The 17,589-nt window shown below is 38.4% G+C and overlaps 1 protein-coding gene across 2 annotated transcripts in view; it reads right to left on the bottom strand.

Moving 5' to 3' along the window:
- Plekhm3 (pleckstrin homology domain containing M3) overlaps positions 1-17,589 on the bottom strand; it is a 175,608-nt gene that overhangs the window by 132,259 nt on the left and 25,760 nt on the right. The window lies entirely within an intron of this gene.

Raw genomic sequence — 17,589 nt, 5'->3', positions numbered from 1 at the left:
AACAAAAAAAAAATACATTTTAAAGTTTGTTTTTAAAAAAGTCTGCCTTCCCTACTGCATAGTAAGCTCTCTTCATTTTTTGGTGGGGAGGCAGGTTACCAGGGATTGAACTCAGGGACACTCGACCACTGAGCCACATCCCCAGCCCTATTTTGTATTTTATTTAGAGACAGGGTCTCACAGAGTTGCTAAGTGCCTCTCTTTTGCTGAGGCTGGCTTTGAACTCTAGATCCTCCTGCCTCAGCCTCTGGAGCCACTGGGATTACAGGCACGCACCACCACACCTGGCTCTCTTTTCGTTTTTATGCAATAGCATGCAATACTATGCCTGGTACTTAGTAGGTGTTTCATAAGTACTTGTTGAATTATAAATCAAGCTTCTAGCACAATGTCCAGTGCATAGTATGTCTAGTTCTCTTGCCTTCCTCTTTTCTCCATTTCCATTTCATATGTTTATCTAAATAAGCCACCTGTAATCCCTGATGAGTGGCAATATATTCCAGTTTAATACTTTAGTAAAAGGGGACTGTCAATTGAGGAACCACAGGAGACTTTAATCAGACATGACAATGACAGCCATGCAAAAGGAAGCACTCCTCCCTGGTCAAGGTTTTAATTTCTGAGATGTTTCTCAATCTGTGCCAACACACACTGGAGACAGTCAAAAACTAATTGAATCATTCCCTAAAGAACGCAAGTCATACACCCAGAGGATAAAATTTTTGCTTTTGACTATAGAAAGAAAGAGTAAGATCTTGATCTTAACATAGCAAACCAAAAGAGAAAGGAGAGAAATAAGGCAGAGAAAAGCCTATTTTATCTGCTTTACATCTCTGGTCCTGACATTCATTAGTAATTCTGTGGTAACTCAAAAGCCATTAATTTCTTGCAACCCACACTAATCCCTTTGTAGAAAGAGATAATGGATGCCTATTCTCAGGTTATCTTTCTCTTCTGACAATGCAATAAGGGAGGTAGTGCTGTTAGAGATACTGCTGCCGCCTCCCCGCTCTCATTTCCATCAGGCACTGATGACAGTTCAGCCTTCTCCATAATAAGACTTACAACTATGTGTCCCTCTATCCTCAATCCTCCTGTGACCCAGCGGCTTAGCCATGAGTTCCTGAGTAAAATACAAACCACCTCTCTTGCTTTTAGCTAGAAATTGCCGCCTTCTCTTTTTACTTTCCTGAGAGCTTTTTATAACAGCTACCATGAATTAGAAGTTCAATTTTAATTGAGTCCCAAATCCAGCAGCAAATCTGACCAAAACCTTACTTCTTTCTGACTGTATAAGCATAGGGGTGGTAGATGACATCTTGGTTAAGGGAATAAGTCCTGCCAGGGAATCTCCAAGGTAGTAAGGCTAAAGAATGTGGTGTGTTCCAACACTGCTTTCCCTCTCACTAGATACAGCAGGTCTTATCTCTGTTCCCTGACCTTAGCTTCAGTCCTTTGTAGATGGTGTGTTAAACTGAGACAGAAAATGACACGGCATTAATCGTAGAAATGGTCTATTCTTATACACTGCAGTTAAAAGTGGAATCTCTTGAAAAATAAGAATCAAGAAAGCAGCAAAGGTGATCAAGAAACTTCTCGCTGGGGTATCTCTTGGTCTTGTTATGTCATACCTTATTAATAGTTTGTATGTGATGTACTAATTATCTTTGACTACAGAGGGCTGGAATACTACTGTTTCTCTCTAATCTCTACCAACTGCTATTTTCTATTGGATCTAGGGTTTATTTTTAATATTTTTTCTATTGATAAATTAGAAGCTACATAAATTTAAAATTTAATTAATTTGTTATAGCTCAAAGTTTTGTTTTCCCAGACCTTGTCATTTAAACTCATTTAATTGGGGCTGGGGTTGTGGCTCAGTGGTAGAGTGCTCGCCTAGCATGCGTGAGGCACTGGGTTTAATCCTTAGCACCACATAAAAACAAAATAATGTGTCCACCTAAAATTAAAAAAATACATAAATAAATATTAAAAATAAATAAATAAACTCATTTAACTCCTCAGATATTCTCTTTCTCTTTTTTATTTTTATTTTTTTGGTGGTACTAGGGATTAAAGACAAATACTCTTGTAAAGTGTTCAATTTCATAAATGAACAACATAATTCAATCTTAACTAATAAAAGTGATTTGTATCATTAACAATATTTTTCCCATTTCTCCAGTGAAAATAGAGACAGATGATCAAACCATTTTACCCATGAATTTTACAATGAAACTACAAGTCAGAAATTACTCATGAAAAAACAAAACACCAGCCCAGAACTCTTCATTTCTCCACTGGTTTCCACTTCATCTAGTACAAAGACCTGGTTCAGTTCCTCCTCAGTGAAGATCCCTTTTCCCTCTCCTCCTTGTCCTTACAGTCCCCAGTATACTGGTTCCAGGACAATGATTGCTATTGACTAAAGAGGAAGAAGGGAATTTTCTGGTTCAGCATCTGTTTCACTTCTGTACTACCAAACCACCAGAGTACCTCTTTTGCAGTTATATTCTCTATAAGTTCTTTAAAATGTTTCTATTCTCATAGCCACCACCTTCATCAAGGTCTGATCCTTCTCCTCCTGGTACTGTCATAGGTTAAGCTTTTTAAGGTCTCACAGCCCTTCCCATGCCCTTCCTCAGGCCAAAACTCTTCACAGGTTTCAGGGAGCCACAGAGAAAAGTTCACTCTTTAGCATGGCCTTAAACATTTCATTATGGAAAATTTCAAACACACATAAAAGCATGTAGAAGAATAAACATGAACATTAAGTACTTACCACTTAGCTTCAGAAACCTTCAAGTTTCCAACATTCTTTTTTAGTTTCTCCCACCCCTCTCCAACTCTTTTTTTTTCCACGTTTTCTATTTTTTTTTTCTGGAATGTTTGAAAGCAAATCCCAGACATTTTATCATTTTACCTGTAAATACTTCAGGGTATATGTCTAATCTATCAAATTCAAACTTCAAAATCTATATATGAGGCACAAGGAAGATTGCGGAGTAGAGAACAGCCTCATTCCAAGTTGTGCAGTGGCTTGGGACCAAAGCAGTAGGTGTACAGCTTCTCAGTGAGGTGGGTAAAATAGGGATTGAACTAAAATTCAATTTTGGACATTCAAAGTGGTTTACAGACTCAGGAATTTGAGTACAAAAAACAAAGAAAAAAGAATACATTGGAGCTGACCTGGTGGCTACCCCAGCATGGAAAAGTGGCGATGGCAGCACCAACTCACCACAGAGGGAAGGGGAGAAGAGAGATTTGGTAAGGAAAAAGCTAAGATCAAAAGAAAGCTGCCAAGGGGCTGCGGTTTTAGCTCAGTGGTAGAGTGCTTGCCTAGCATGTGTGAGGCATGCGTGAGGGGCTGGGTTCGATTCTATGCACCACATAAAAATAAATAGATAAAATAAAGGTACTGTGTCCATCTACAACTAAAAAAAAATTTAAATTTTTTAAAAAGCTGCTTAAATTTAGCTAATCCAGAGACTGTACTGTACAGTGGTGCTTGAAAAGCACACTCGGTATCTCAACTGGTCAGAGAGAGCTGGAGTGGAGCCATTTTGAGGCAATCTCACTGTAAGGACAGCTCCCTCCTGGAGGCAGGAGATCAGAGCAAATTCTGCCACAATATCCTGGCAGGCACCAAATGGGTGACCTAGGGTGTGCCTGGCTGAACATAGGAACAGTCTGTAGCCAGTGGGATTTAAGTGCGTAGGGCGAAGGGGAGCCCGATTAGCTTCTCCTTTGTGGTAGTGGCTCACATGAGCAGCTGAAGAGAGCCAGGAGCCTAAGCTGGTGTGAGTGAATACACTTGGGGACTAAGCCCAGGAAGGCTGTGCTCATGGGCAGCAGTGAATGGATGATCAGTATAGGGCTCCTGAGAATTGGACCCATATCAGAGATCAGCCACTGTCTAGCCCTGGGGGTGGATAGATCTAATCTCTCCAAAGAAGGCCCAACCCAACAAAGCCACTGAGGCCTGACTAGACCTGCTAGAATGCCCCCAAGAACTTCGCAGAAGCTGTACCCTGGGAGGGCAATGAACTGGTCTCAGTGGACAAAATGCCAACTAACAGTATTACCTAACCTCTCCCACTCACTCTGGTGAGAAGGGAAACTGAGTCTTACATGAAACAGCTTCAATCTTAGGCTGCTCCAAATGGTAGCTCAGAGAGCAACACAAAAACAAAAAGAGGTTAACAACCTCTATCAGTACATAACTCAAGAAGTGCAAAAAAAGACTGTTGGACAGAGATAGTGACCACTCAATCTTGTCAACTTTTTTGACTACCTCAGTGAAGAAGTTTCCTTCATTCTTCACCAAGAATTTTTTTTTTTGTCTTTTCCCGTGTGTGTGTGTGTGTGTGTGTGTATTCATGCTGTGCTGATTAGTTCAGGGACCTATATACATATACTTATTTGTTTCTTTTTCTTCTCTCATTTTTAGCATTTTAAAAATGTAGTTTTTTTTCCTTGCCTTGTCTTTTGAAGGTTTGGGGTTTGGGGATTATATATTTTGGTTTAGCTTTGTATTATTTTCATTTGTTTATTTCTCTTGTTTCTCTTTCTCTCTTCTCTTCTCCTTCTAATGGCCAGATTTTATTGTTCTCTCTCCCTCCCTTCCTACCACCCTCCCTCCCAATGCTTTGCTTCTTCTGTTTTCCCCCCTCCTTCTATATAAACATCACCAGCTACCTCTCTTCTGCATCCTCTCTGTTCATATTTGAAATTGTAATTCTTTTCTAATTCTAACACATTTTATTTTCCTCTGTTTAACTGTATTTGTTCCTTCTTTCAGAACTAATTGACTAATGCTGATGCAGTCATTACTGCTGTGGATAATATAGTTGACATTTGATGTTTGCTTTAAAGCTAGATCTAGTGCATAGTTACTGTTTTTACTGTTGACAATTGCTGAACCCACCATTCCTGATTTTTGGTGGTATTTAATATTGAAGATATCATAGTAGGAAATGGGTTTCTACTTTAGTGCTGTATATTGTTTGTGATGGTTGTCACTATTGTGTATTTTGCTTTATTCTCTGAAGTACTGGGAACCTACAGGGACATGAAAAATTCACAGGTTAGAGATTCTGATGCTGAACCAAACTCAATCAAAATGCAGCACACTTTGCTCCATACATAAATTAATGACACTCAATCTTCAGCCATACTTTAATGCAAAGAATAGAAGACACAAAAACCAAAACTAATGATTAGACTATGTAATTCCCACTCCATTCAAGTTGGAGTGATCAAAAATATACTGGACAACATAGTAGACACCTGCTGTTGAATTCCTGACCTAGTTAACATTTTGTAATTGGTAGTACTATTGTTAAATGCTGACCTCATCATTCCTATATAGATAGCAAATAGTATTACAGAGTTCAAAGTAGACATTGGACATTTAACATAAAACTGTACTCTTGTTGTTGATGTTAATGCCACTTCTGGCTCCTCCTCCCTCTAAGAGGGGCCAGAAAGAGATTGGGACACTTCAAGATTACAGAGTAGATCCTGCAGCTGTGAAATACATCTCAACTAAGCAACAAAAAAATTTTACTTCACACATAATCTAATCCTATCTAAACCCTGACATTATTCCAAAACAAAGAAGTAAGGAGACAAAAGCCCCAAACCAACAAAAAGAACCAGCAGAAACAATCCAAGAGGGACCTCAGTTCCCACCCTTTGGCATCTACTCATATATCAAAAACAGAGTGAAGTTCCAGAATAAATAAGATAATCACAAACAAAGGACATGCCTAAAAAAGAGGAGAATCTACTTCAACAGATGCACAAGCCCAGGACCTCTGAAAACACAAGAAAACAGGCAAAAAGTCTCCCTGCAAAATCCACAATCTTCCAACAAAGGATCCTACTGACAGTGAGGTGGACAAAATCCCAAAGAAAGTATAAAAACTGATTATTATAATGTTCAATGAACTAAAAGAAGATCTAAGGAAGGAATTAAGAGATCAATTACAGGAGATGAGAGACCACGTTAATAAATTGAAATAGGGAGAAAAAAAAGCAGAACTACTAGAAATGAAAGACACGATCAATCAAATTAAAAATTCAATTAAAGGCATTAATCAGATCAGATTGCATAGAAAACAGAACCTCAGCCCTTTAAGACAGAATTTCAGGCACTGAGCACAGGCTATATGATCTTGAGTACATAAAATGCAAGAAAGGGAAAAATTATAGAACATGATCAGAATATGTAAGAACTCTGGGATAACATGAAAAGACAAAACCTGAGAATCATTGGGATAGAAGAGAACATGAAGATACAAACTGAAGGTATAAAGAACATTTTCAATGAGATAGTTACAGAAAACTCTTCCCATATCAGAAATGAGATAGACATGTACATATAGGAGGCATACAGGATCCTAAATAGACATATTCAAATGAGAAGCTCACCAAGACATATCATAATCAAAATGCCTAATGTTAAAAATAAGGAAAGAATATTAAAAGCCCCAAAAGAAACATAAGGTCACATTTAGAGGCAAACTAATAAGGATCACGTCTGATTTCCCAGTTCAGACCCTAAAATCAAGGAGGACCTGCAAGCTATAAAAAACAAAAATAAAAACAAACAAACAAACAAAAAAACCCCTGCCAGCCAAGGTTGCTATACTTAGCAAAGTTCAGTTTCAAATTTGAGGGGAAAATTAAAATTTTCCACAAGAATAAACTAAAAGAATTCATGAACATCAATACAGCACCACAAAGAATACTCAAAGATAAACTGCACACAGAGGAACTAAAAAACAATTCTCAAAATTGTCAAACAGAGGAAGTTCAATAGAAGAATAAACAGCTAAATGAGAATCAAGACAGGATAAAATACAGCAAAAAGCAAAATGGCAAGAAACCACAAATACATATTCATACTAACACTGAATGTTATTTGTTTCAACTTCCCAATTAAAAGATATAGATTAGCAGAATGGATCAAAAAACAAGAATAAACTACATGCTGTTTACAAGGGACTCATCTTATAGGCAAAAACATTTACAGAGTAAAGGTAAAAGGATGGAAAAAAATATTCCATGCCTACAAACCTTGAAAACAAGCAGGAGTAGCTATTCTCATATCTAACAGAGCAGATATCAAGTAAAAATTAATCAGAAAAGACAAAAAAGGCCATTACATCCAGGTAAAATGAACAATCTAACAAAAAGATATAACAAATAGTAAACATTTATGCTCCAAATGCCAACACATCCAATTACATTTAAAAAAAAAAACCCTCCAGAATATTAAATCCCACATAGATCCCAATACAATAATACTGGGTAATTTCAATACACCCTTATTACCAATAGGTCATCAAAACATAAAATCAATAAATATATCTGCAACCTAAATAACACTATAAGTCAAATGGGTCTAATGGGCATCTACAGACTATTCTACCCTCAAACAGTTAAATTTACCTTTGTATCAGCTGTTCATGGAATTTTTTCCAAAACAGATCATATTCTAGGTTATGAAGCAAATCCAAAAAAAATCAATATAATCCCATGTATCAGATTAGATCATAATGGAACGAAACTAGAAATCAACAGCAAAAAAAATAGAAACCACATAACACATGAAAATTGAATAATACTCTCCTAAATGAAGAACGGACCAAAGAAGAAATGAGAACAGATATCAAGAAATTCTTAGAAATGAACAAGAACAGAGATACAACATATCAAAATCTCTGTAACAGTATGAAAGCAGTTCTAAGAGGAAAATTGATAGTACTGAGTGCCTACATTAAAAAATTAGATATCCCAAATAAAAATGTTCCACCTCAAGGCCTTAGAAGAAGAAAAATACACTAACTCAAATTGAAATGGATCAAAGATTTAGTAATTAGACCAGAAACTTTACAAATGCTAGAAGAAAACAGAGTCAACACTCTATCATATAGGGGCTGATACTGACTTCCTTAACAAGACCCACAAAGTGCAAGAAATAAAACTGAGAATCAATAAGTGGGATGCCATCAAATTAAGAAGCATCTGCATAGCAAAAAAAATCATTAAGAGTATGAAGAGAGGGGCTGAGGTTGTGGCTCAGTGGTAGAGCACTTGCCTAGCATGTGTGAGGCACTGGGTTCGATTCTCAGCACTACATACAAATAAATGAATAAAATAAAGGTCCATGCATCTAAAAAAATAATAAAAAGAAAAGAAAAGAAAAAAAAAAAGAGTATGAAGAGAGAGCCTATGGAATGAGAGAAAACCTTGGCCAGCTACCCCCTGATAGGGAATTAATATCCAGAATATACAGAGAACTCAAAAAACTTAATACCAAAAAAGCAAGCAAGCCAACTGAACAGAAACTTCTCAAAAGAAGAAACACAATGACTATCAAATATATGAAAAAATGTTCAACATCTCTAGCAATCAAGGAAATGAAAATCAAAACTACACTAAGATTTCATCTCACTCCAGTAAGAATGGCAACGATCAAGAATATAAACAAATGCTGATGAGGTTTGGGGAGAAAAGGCACACTTTATACATTGTTGGTGGGGCTACAAACTAGTACAGCCACTCTGGAAAGCAGTAAAGAGATTCCTCAAAAAACTAAGGATGGAACCACCATGTGACCTAGCTATCCCACCCTTAGTATTTTCCTAAAAGATCTAAAATTGGCATACTACAGCAATTCAGCCACCTCAATGTTTATAGCCGCACAATTTACAATAGCTAAATTATGGAATCAACCCTGTCAATAGATAAATGGATTAAGAAACTGTGGGGTGTGTAGAACACTAAAGTTCTACTCAGCCAACATAAAAGCATAAAATTATGGCATTTTCCGATAAATGGATGGAAATGGAAAATATATCCTGCTAAGTGAAATAAGTCAAACTTAGAAACTAAAAGGTCAAGTGTTTTCTCTCATATGTGAAAGCTTGAGACAAAGTAAATAGGGAAGGAAAGATAAGATAACATAAAGATAAAGAGATAATCAATAATATAGAAGAAAGAGGTCAAGAGATAAGGGTGGAGGGATGAGTAGGAGAAGGATATGAAGAATGAATTCTTTAAAAAACCATGTTATGTGCAAACATAAATATATGACAAGGAACTTCACCTTTATGAATAAGTAGAAAGAACCAATCAAATATAAATTAATAGATTAGCAAAGGGAAGTCTAGTAGACAAAGCAGAAGGTGAGAGGGGAAAGAGGACAAGAGAGAAAAAGGAAAGGGAAAGGGCGATCATAAACTGAAATCAAATTCTATGCATGTATGAGTTTGTCTGGATGAACCCAATTACTTTGTATAACTATAAAACTCTAATAAAAAATTATATATGATAACTATTTTCACAGCCCCTCAAATTCCTTATGTAATAATATCCAGTCTATGTCTAACTTGCCCAGGTTGTCTCAAACATTTAATACAGCTGGTCTGTTCAAGTTGAGTTCATATACTGATTTGGTTGACATATTATTAAATCTATAATAGTTCCCTCTTCCTCCTTTTTTTTATTCCACATATTATTTATTCATTTTAATTTTCTTTTTTGGTGCTTGAGATTGAACTCAGGGCCTATGCTTGCTAAGTAAATGCTCTACCACTGAACTATACCTCAACTCTACCTATGTGTTTATTGAAGAAATTGATTTATTTGTCCTGTAAATTTTCTGCATTCTGGATTTGGTCAAGTCTATCTCCATAATATTGCTTAAATGTTCCTCCATTTCTCGTGGTTTCTATCAAGTGCTACTTGGATCTCGAGGTTGAATCTGTATTCCACCTGATGATTGTTTCTATTGCTCAACTCTCTCAACCTTTCACGCATTTTCTCTCATGGGTCCCCTTCCTGGGTTCCCTTCATCTCTGCTCACCAAGTTCTCCTCATACTTAAAGGCTCTTATAACATCTTACCTATTCCTAAGTCTTTCCAAACCCTCAGGATGAAAATAACCATCCTCCTCTGTACCCCCATGGCTCTACTATTTCACATTCATAAAATATTTGTCAAATTTTATAAAATTATTCTGAAAATCAGTAAGGAAGTAAAAAGAAACTGAGGAGCAGTTACAACCTCGAGCCAGTGACTCTAATTCCAGGGGCTCCTGGACCTCATTGCTTACAGACTGCCTGGCTTTTAGCTCCCCTAATCCTGGGCCTAAAGTAATGGTCCCGTCTAGCACTGTCTGAAACAGAGACAGAAAGCATCTTCCATTAACTGATAATAACTGCCTGAAGCTCTGTATTGTGAAAGATGCTAAGACCACATCTAGACTCAGCAGAAAACAGTGCTGTGGTGTCACTGTGGTGGTAAAGATCTACATTATGCATTTGCTGTCTGGTTTAAGGATCTTTATCAGCACCTCTCCTTACTTTCTTTGATTCCAGAGACCAAATCTCTCTTCACAATAGTAACATCCTAGACCTTTGAGAACACTTCATTATAAGGTACTTAACAATCTAACTTTGTTTACCTGTCATCTGAAACATTTTAAAACTCTCCCTCTACTAACCTCTTTTCCTCTATCTTCTAATATTCACTGTTTTTACTAAAAAAATATGAACATGATCATACTTTTCCAATGGCAGAATCTGGCTGTTCTTACAATGACTCTACTTCTTGTTGCTCATAGTCATCGGGCCTCTCACTATTGCTCTGACTTCTCACATCCCTTCTCTCATTCTCGCCACATCCTCTCTTATGTTCCTTAAACAAGTCATGCACATTCTAGTTGCAAAGCCCTTGAAATTGCTGCACCCTCTGTCTGGAACACTTCCCCCAACTCCACTGCTTTATTTACATCTCTCAATTTTTTACCTCATTGGTGCTGTTCTCAGTGGAGCCATCCCTTGCACTCAAGTTAAAGAGCCCTTCAGTCTGTCTCTGTCATACCACCTTGCTTTATTTCCTTCAAAGTGCCCTCTCCTTCTCCTGAAGGCAGGGATCTTGATAACTCTCACCCCTATGTATCAGTGGATGGCTCCATAAATATCTGATGAATGTAAGCTGGGCATACTGGTGCATACATGTAATCCCAGTGACTCAGGAGACTGAGGCAGGAGGATCACAAGTTCAAAGGTCTCCTCAGAAACTTAGTGAGACCCTAAGCAACTTAGCAAGATCCTGTGTTTAAATAAAATAAAATAAAAAGGGCTGGGGACATGGCTCAGTGGTTAAGTGCCCCAGGTTCAATTCTCTGGTACCAAAAATAAAAATAAATTTAAAAATATTTGTTGACTGTATCAACAAAAGTCTGTGCTAGAATCTGTGGAAATGCCAAATGAATCAGATACAAATCCTTGGAGCCACACCTTGTTATCGGAGTTGGGGTAATACCCAAGTAACTGCCACCTGCTTCAGAACCCTTTGCTTCAGGACTTAAAGCCATATTCATCCAGGGTGGCTTCCCACAGCCTTATGTATCCAATTAAGAGACATGCATTGGAATAGCACTTTTGACCTCTCTCTATGCCTTTGCACATTCCACCCCTGAGACATTTTATAGCCCACAGGAAAGAAAAACACAGGCCCAGAAGGCTGTGCACCAAGTGCTCAGAGCCTTCTGACAAGAACAGCTAAAGGGCTCTGAGTCTCAGAGAATTAAGAGAGAACTTCTGCCTGAGAAGTTCTTGAGAATCTTGAGGAGGTGACGGTGTCAGAGATGGACTTGGAAGACAGCATTCGAAGAAGGCAGGAAAGGGGAAAGGGCATTTTAAAAGGTGAGGCTTTCTTTCTCCTTCACTGATGTATACTCAGCTATCCTCGGTTACAGCCCTTCTTTTTCTTCTCACAAGTCCCACTTTCTCTTTGTTGCCACAGTCACCCTAGTTTGAGTCCTCATCACCTCACATTATGATAAACTAGAAGAACCTTCTAATTGGTTTCCGTATCTCTGATTTTTTTCCACCTACCAACATTATACTTACTGCTTGGGCTAGTGGAGACAGTAGATAGCATCCCCTTTTCTCACCCAAGTTTTGAACCAATTGAGATTGACAGTGGGTACTGAGACACATGGAAATAAAAATATGAGCCAATTAGAGCATGCGGATTAGGCATGTAGCAATAAATCGAACCCCAGGATTATACAGACCTACCTCTGAGTCACAAGCAACCTTGGATAGCTCCAGGTCTCCCCTCCTGGGGGACCATACATAAATGGTGGATTGCATGTGGGAACAGATCTGAAGGAGCTGGCCAGAATTAGTGCTTCTTGTGAGAGAGCCAAATTACCTGGTTCCTCTCGTAAGCTTGCAAATAAGTCACTCCTCCTTCTCAGGGGTGGAGTGTGCAAAGGAATGGAGAGAGGTCAAAAGTGGTATTCTAATGCATGTCTCTTCATTGGATAAATAAGGCTGTGGGAAGCCACCCTGGATGAACATGGTTTTAAGTCCTGAAGCAAAGGGTTCTGAAGCAGGTGGCAGTTACTTGGGTATTACCCCAACTCCGATAACAAGGTGTGGCTCCAAGAGTAGGAGTCACCTGCTGGGGTTAAGTTACACTCACCTGTTCCTTTGTAAAGCTACCCCTTCTGCACTACCACCACAAAAAAGCCCATTTCCAAACCTAGTCTGTCTCTGTCTCTGTCTCTCTTGTCAGCCTCTTGGGACCTTCTCTTGCCTCCCTTTTTGGGGAGCCTAAGGCCAGGAGCTGGGGAAAGCCGTCCTGAAGCTTATAAAAGGTATTCTGTCACCCCAAATTCACATGAGTGACTTTAGTTCAGCTGCCCGTACTAGATGGGGCAGCATAAGGCTAACAGAAAGGAGGGTCTTGCCACCCTATTACCCTTGGTAACTTGTGAACTTCTTGTAAAGTGCTCTTCTAGGGAAGAAGGATGGGAATGGGAAAGAGTAGAATGAATCAGACATAACTTTCCTATGTTCATATATGAATACACAACCATTGTAACCCCTTATCATGTACAACCATGAAAACGGGAAATTATACTACCCTATGTATGATATGTGAAAATATATTCTACTGTCATGTATTACTAAAAACAACAAATAAAAAATAAAAATAAATAAAAATAAAGTGCCCTTCTAATCTTAATTTTCAGGAAATTTTCAAATGCTTTCTGCCAAACATCACACCAAGTTTATTTGTCTGGCTTAAATATAACCTCATGAGATATATATATATATATTCATAACCTCAGTCCACTGCTATCCAAAATGAACCAGTTCCAGGCTACTTCCTGGCCATCCCTCATGTGTACTTGTGCTTAGCACCTGGGCTTTGTGCTCAACCCTCAAGCTCAGCTGAAATATGCTCTCCTCAAGGAAGACTTCTTTGACATTCTAGATCACAATCATCACTCTTCTCTTTGCATTTTTGGTTGTTAAAACAGTTTCCAAGCACATTTATTTCATGTTATAGTACTCAATTATGTTTAATCTAGAAACTGGCAAAACACTTTTAACTAATTTTAGGTCTTTGTTCTCCTTATTACAAGAACAGGAGAGAAGTGAAATTAATAAGATTCACATTAGTCATGACACTGCTACAAATATGCATAGCAAAAACATGAAGAGAAGGACACTATGGAACCAAAGAGTGACTGTGTCTTGTACACTGTAAATATGCTTCACAGGCCCTACTTAGCATAGTGCTGGGCAGCACAGTGCACAGATGTTATCCCACCGGTATTTCTTAAGAAACTTATTCTGTCAGAAAAGATGTAGGTACAAGTAATAATATTTCTATGGCTACTTTGAAGACCTAAAAAGAGTAAATCTCATTCATTGTCTCCTCATAAACCTAGGGGGAAAGGCAGATTATCTGTGTAGGCTGCAGAGGAAACAAATCCCTAACATATCTAGCTCCATAGCTAGATACATCATTTTAGGGATATTTTTCTACGTAAGTTTTTTACTGTGGGCAACAGTGATCACAATCAATACAGTTCTTGATTGATTTTCCTCCTTGAATGTGAACCTGATTAGGAGATCACAAACCCCTTTTTAAAAATTTGTTCTAATTAGTTATATATGACAGTAGAATGCATTTTAACATACTGTACACTAATGGAGCACAACTTGTCATTCCTCTGGTTGTACATGGTGCAGAGTCACACTGGCAGTGTAATCATACATGTATACAGGGTAATAATGCCCATCTTATTCCACCATCTTTCCCACTCCACTACCGGCTCCTCTCCCCTCATTCCCTTCTGCTCAATTTAAAGTTCTTTTATTCTCTCCCCCGCCCCCATTATGGATCAGCATCCGCTTATCAGAAAAAACATTCAGCCTTTGGGTTTGGGGGTTTGGCTTATTTCACTTAGCATGATATTCTCCAGCTCCATCCATTTATCTGCAAATGCCATAATTTCATTCTTCTTTACGGCTGAGTACTAGTCTACTATGTATACATAACACATTTTTTTATCTACTCATCTGTTGAAGTGCATCTAGGTTAACAGTTTAGCTATTGTGAATTCAGCTGCTATAAACATTGATGTGGCTGCATCACTGTAGTATGTTGATTTTAAGTCCTTTGGGTATAAATTGAGGAGTGGGATACTTGGGTCAAATGGTGATTCCATTCCAAGTTTTCTGAGGAATCTCCATACTGTTTTCCAGAGTGGCTGCACTGATTTACAGTTCCAGACACAGAGACAAACCCACATAAATATGGTTATCTCATACTAGACAAAGGTGCCAAAAACATACACTGGAAAAAAGATAACCTCTCAACAAATGGTGCTGGGAAAACTAGAAATCCATACATAGCAAAATGAAATTAAACCTCTATCTTACACCCTGCACAAAACTCAACTCAAAGTGGAACAAATGTGGAGGCGCTAGAACAGAGTACCTGCACCTAATAAAAGAAAAAGTAGGCCCAAATTTTCATGATGTCAGCTTAGGACATGATTTCCTTCACAAGACTCCTAAAATGCAAGAAATAAAATCAAAATTCAATAAATGGGATGGATTCAAACCAAAAAGCTTCTTCTCAGCAAAGGAAATAATAACATGAAGAGAAAGCCTACGAATGGGAGAAAATCTTTTACCACATACACCTCAGATGGAGGACTAATCTCCAGGATATATAAAGAGCTCAAAAAACTTAACACTAAAGAAAACAAATAACCCAGTCAACACATGGGCTAAGGAACTGAACAAACATTTCACAGAAGAAAAAATACAACTGATCAACAGATATATGAAAAAATGTTAAACATCTCTAGCAATTAGAAAAATGCAAATCAAAACTACTCACTTTAGTCAGAATGGCAATTATCAAGAACACAAGCAATAATAAATGTTAGCTCCTCATGCTTTGCCATGGGGCAAAAGTCAGGTGTGGTGGCACACCCTGTAATCCCAATGATTCAGGAGGCTGAGGCAGGAGGATTGCAAGTTCAAAGTAAACTCAGCAAGTTAGTGAGATGCTAAGCAATTCAGCAAGACCCAGTCTAGGGATGTGGCTCAGTGGTTAAGTGCCCTTGGGTTCAATCCCTAGTAACAAAAACAAAAACAAAACTTCAGATGACAGATTTTAAGATAAATGCCATTCCATTACTTATATCATTGTCCATCTACAGAATATTAGAAACTTAGAACCAGAAGGGATCCCAGAAATCCCATCAGCCCAGCCCCTTCTGGTGTAAAACCTGTCAGTTACCTTTGCGAAGAGAACCCTGATTTTATTTAGGTTTGCTGGTTAATATGATGAGGGGCAATGGCCTTTACCCTGCTTCATGGAAAGAATTATAATTTGTTCAAACCAATCAGTACTCCTATTTTCCTTTACCAGAGATGCCATGAGGTGGGGCATGTGACCTGGTTCTAGCACTGAGGAGGTTCTACTGGGAGCATCTGGGAAAGAGACCCAGAGGAAATGTCCTGCTTGCCCTTCCTGTCTTTGGCTGTTGATACCTAAAAAAATGAATTTAGGGCATTTTTTTAAAGCCAGTCAGGAAAGGCCACGTGATTCCATTTATGTGAAATGTCCATAATAGGCAAATCCATGGAAGAGACTTTATTAGTAGTTGCCAGGGGCAGGAAAGGTACAGGGAACAGGGTAGTGACTGCTAATGGGCATGGGTTTCTTCTTGGGGTAGTGAAGATGGCTCAGAATTAGATAATGGTGATGGTTGCACACCTTGGTAAATATGCTAAAAACCACTAAAATTATGTTTTTGGAAACTAGATTGAGACCAGAGGCACTCTACCATGGGGCTACATCTCTATTCGTTTTTATTTTTTTGAGACAGAAATCTCACCAATTAGTCTAGGTGGTTTCCAACTTGTGATCCTCCTGCCTCAGCCTCCTGAGTAATTGGAATTCAGACACGCACAACCTCACTTGGTAAACCATTTTTATTTTCTGATTTTTTACAAACTCCCTGGACTTTTTCTAATATTTTACAAAAATTAATTGTTGGGGGAGTCCTCCAGGAGTGGACTCCTTCAAAAAAGACCCTTCCCTCACCAGTTGAACAGCTTGGCTTTGCACTCCTAAGAAATAGAAAGTCTGATGGTCTATTTTCAGAACATAGTATTTAGGCTTAAGTGTAAAAGTGGGATGTTAAGATTCAATCAGAGCTAGTTTGAGATTCCCAACCTGTATCCAGTCTAGCCATTTTAACTGTAGCCCTTCCCTTTGCCCTCTTCAGAGCCAATCACATAGATTGTAACCCTGAGCTCCTTCTATCAGAGCAAGCACAGTGCTGATATGGATAAAAGCAGACAGACTACCTGCCTACACATGCTTGCTTGCCAGATTGTTCACTGTTCTGTAGCACATCGTTCTGCAGAAGTTTGCCTTGCTGAGTAACTTCAGCACAGGCCTGATTTCTTGCAGCACCTGGACATTTTTAACACTGCACTGAGGATGTTTTCAGTAGTTTGGCAAAATTGAGAAGTTATACAGATATTTGTGCACATTTGTTTAAGTTTGCAAACTGTCCTTTCTTGGAAAGGACTCATAAGCTCAAATCCATTTACATAAAGGGTAAGAAAATAGGCTCAGTTTTGTGGCAATGGATGCTGTAGTTTTTTTAAATGAACTTCCTTTGAACAACTGAAAGTTGGAAAGGACAAATGTCCACTCACCAATAAATGGTGATGGGTTTTCTGGTCTTTGAAATCTAGATGCTGTGGGTCTGGGTGTGGAGGGGATTGTCTTTGTGGACAAAGAAACCTCTGGAGTTGTGGATGTGGGTTAGTATGGCTGAGATGACAAAACCCAAGACCAGAAGGCCATCACCAGCTAGAAGAAAGGCTAGGGTTTACTACAGTGTCAATTTGTTCTCTTTGAAGAATTTGTTCTTGCCAGGCATGGTGGTGTACTCCTGGTATTCCAAGCAACTTTGGAGACTGAGGTAGGAGGATTTCAAGTTCAAGGCCAGCCTCAGCAACTTAGCAAGGCCCTAAGTCTCAAAATTAAAAAAAAAATAAAATAAAAAAAGGAGGGGACAGGAGTTGTGGCTCAGTGGTAGAGTGCTCACCTAGCATATGCAAGGCACTGGGTTCATCCTCAACAGCACACACCAAAAATAAAGATATTTTGTCCACCTACAACTAAAAAAGTATTTAAAAAATAAATTTAAAAAGGGCTGGGGAAGTGGCTCAT

Source organism: Marmota flaviventris, chromosome 11 (genome assembly GCF_047511675.1).
Source record: "Marmota flaviventris isolate mMarFla1 chromosome 11, mMarFla1.hap1, whole genome shotgun sequence".
NCBI lineage: Eukaryota > Metazoa > Chordata > Mammalia > Rodentia > Sciuridae > Marmota > Marmota flaviventris.
Note: the sequence above shows the minus strand (reverse complement) of the source record. Positions and strands in the feature narration are given on the sequence as shown.